Source organism: Chanodichthys erythropterus, chromosome 19 (assembly GCF_024489055.1).
Source record: "Chanodichthys erythropterus isolate Z2021 chromosome 19, ASM2448905v1, whole genome shotgun sequence".
In the NCBI taxonomy this organism is placed as follows: Eukaryota; Metazoa; Chordata; class Actinopteri; order Cypriniformes; family Xenocyprididae; genus Chanodichthys; species Chanodichthys erythropterus.
In genome coordinates, this window is record NC_090239.1 from 5,213,893 (window position 1) to 5,217,156 (window position 3,264).

The following is a 3,264-nucleotide window of genomic DNA, read 5'->3' on the forward strand; positions in this document are numbered from 1 at the left end:
TTAAAACATTTATTCTTATTTTATTCTTATGTTTTATATAATTTATGCATTTTATTATTATACATCTTATAATATTTTTGTAAAATATTTTTACATAAATATTTATACAATACATGTATAATTCCAACATGATGTGAATGCACCATTAAAGCAGAAAATTATTTTGACTAGTTGTTCAATCTGCTGTCCAAAAACCTAGAAAAGACCAAAGGCTAAACATTTGTGTTCTCTCTGAAGTTTCTATAGACTTCTAAGAATAGTGGTTTTTAATTTATTGAAATTTTTTATAAGGTCTGTGCTTAACATTATTTGTTCATGTTTTATTCTACAACATGAATTACACATGCCTCAAATGTGAATTTTTGAAACTGTTGTGTGCTTTAAAAGTAAGTTATGTAGCTACATAAGGACTACAATTTGAGAAGTATATAAGCTCATATCCTAATGCAAAACAATACACCCGGTCATGACGATTAGATGAGGCTCAAATGTTTCATCACTACTGCAAACTCCGAAGAACATTGATGCATCGTTCTCTCTATAGTATCCCATCTAGAGTAACTGAAGCAGATCCACTTTAATGAGTCAATGAAGCATTCTAATCTACATGTACTTCACTCAACTACAATGACAACATGAAGATAATGTGCCTTTTGATGGTGTTAGATAAAGCTAATGTGGCTAAACAACTGTGTATTGCACACTCCAGAAAGAGCATGCTAATCACAGTCACACTTCTGCTACTGTTGACATGTACACAACCGACCTTCTGCAGTCCAACAACCACCAGAGACACTGAGTCTGCCCTGAAATTAGTCAAAAATTCATGCAAATGTATTTCCGTTCCATACTGGACAAACTCTAGCATTGTTTGAAATTAGCTTCAGTTAAATGACTGCAGCATATGAGATAATGAAATAAATGTCACAAAATGAAATGCAATCATAAGGGTTGTATACCCTCATATTAAAAAAAATGTATATTCCACTGAATTGCCTGAATCATTGCAGATTTGCATTCATTTTACATTCAAATTTGGGGCTAGAGGCCCCGGCAATCCAAGACCTCCAAACAAGCCTGGGCCTGAACCCCTCAAGCTTTTTCTTCCCAAGTCTCCGGGCTGGTAGACGTGCCCTGTCCCACCTCCCTCGGAGACGCATGGGACAGTGGACCTGCTGGGAACAGACAGACAGGCAGTGCCGACAGTCTCTGTCCTCCCCCACACAGACCATCCACCGCTCCATTGATCCATTACTGCAGGCAGCTAACTGCATTTACATAGTGATCAGATAGTGACGCCTCTCTTTGAGTTGTATCGGGGCAGAGGGCAGGGTAATGACAGCTAATAATTACTCCATTTAGTGAAGGAGGGGCAGAGACACTGCTTAAGAATACAGCGCTGTTAGATTCTGTCAACATGCAACTTTAAATCAGACTCTATAGGCTATAAAAGAACGCCTTAACAAAAACATTTTTAAACATTTTAAATGATGGTTATAGTACTGTTCGGGTTGATTTTACATGACATAAATGCATTCAAGGTATGTTTTATCCATAGATATGTTTCCTGGGAATTGAACCCATGACCTCAGGGTTACTAGGACCATACTGTACCATTAGAGCAACATATTACCATCCAGAGTTATTATAGCTAACTAAAAAACTAAAACCATTAAAAATTGTTACTTGAAATAAAATAAACATGAACTGAAATAAAATAAAATAAAATATAAAAAATCTTCAGCTTCCAGCTAGTTGCCAAGAAAACACGTCTTATTTTATTTTAGATTAACTTGACGTACTAAAATAATTAAAACTAAATCTGAAATAAAAAAGTATATAGACATATAAAAAAAATAATCACAAAAATTAAAATAAAAGATCAGAAATCTAAAAATAAAAACTTAAAACTATTAATAAAAACTAGTATATCAGTGTTACTAAAATAACATTACCACTGAGGTGCTATTTTATTTTATATTTTTTATATATATATATATATATATATATAAAATTTTGATTCATTTTTATCCAAATCAATTGACCATTCTGTCAATCAGTCAACTTATTAATTCTGATTCATATTTTTCATTTTACAATAATTCAGCCGATTTCCAAAGTGACTAAAGAATGAGAAACATTATAACAAAAGCGATTCATAATTCGGAGACAGTTAAGTCAAAAGTGCTGCAATACAAAGTTTCAGTAAAAATAATCATAATAATATAATAAATGTCTGCTCTACAAAATGTATGTACCTGTTGTCTAATTGGTCTGTGTTGGACCTGAAGTTTCTAGTTAGATCTATGGCAGGGTTGACGGTGGCCGTTCCTGTCAGGTAGCTCACAGTGGGGATGAGCTGCGTGAAAAGACTAAAGCAAGTTGTCATTGGTGTCGCTGACCCACAGGATGAATGTTTGGGTAGGCTTAACCTGCTGAGAGGCAGCAGGGGTTAAAACAACTACAAGACCTTAAAAGATCTCTCCCATGTCAGCCTCAAAGAGGACGACAGCAGGGCTGGGCCTGAATGACACAAACACATTCACAAATGTACAGAGAAATTACTTGTTAATGATGTGTCATGGTCCAAAACCAAGGGAACTGTCTACATAGGCAGTATTTCTAAGGCAACAGAGGTGTACATGTGTCAAAAGGTAGCAATTCAGCCCAATTCTAAGACTGCATCTTAAAATGCACTTCAGAGAGCTATGTGGGGGGGGGTCCTTCCAAGATAGTGGACAACGCAATATAAATACTTTTTATAAATATATTTCATTCAATATTGAAATGTAAAATATACGGAAGAGGATTAGGGCCAAGCAATAATAGGAAAATAAAACCATCTTGGATTAAAGTTGTTAAATTTCGAGAAAAAAGTCTAAATAAAATGTTGAGACTAAAGTCATTAAACTACGAGAAAAAACTAGTTAAATTTCGAAAAAAAGGCGAGATAAAATGTTGAGAATAAAGTCATTAAATTAGGAGAAAAAAGTTGTTAAATTACGAGAACAAATTTTTTTAATTACGAGTTTGTTCTCATAATTTAACAACTTTTTTCTCCTAATTTAATGACTTTATTCTCATAATTTAATGACTTTATTCTCAACATTTTATCTCAACTTTTTTCTTGAAATTTAACAATTTTAATCTCGAGATGGTTTTATTTTTTTATTATTGCTTGGCCCTAATCCTCTTCCGTAAAAATAGCAAAAATATCAATAGCAAAAATATACAGTTACAAAAAAATTTATTTATATTTTAAAT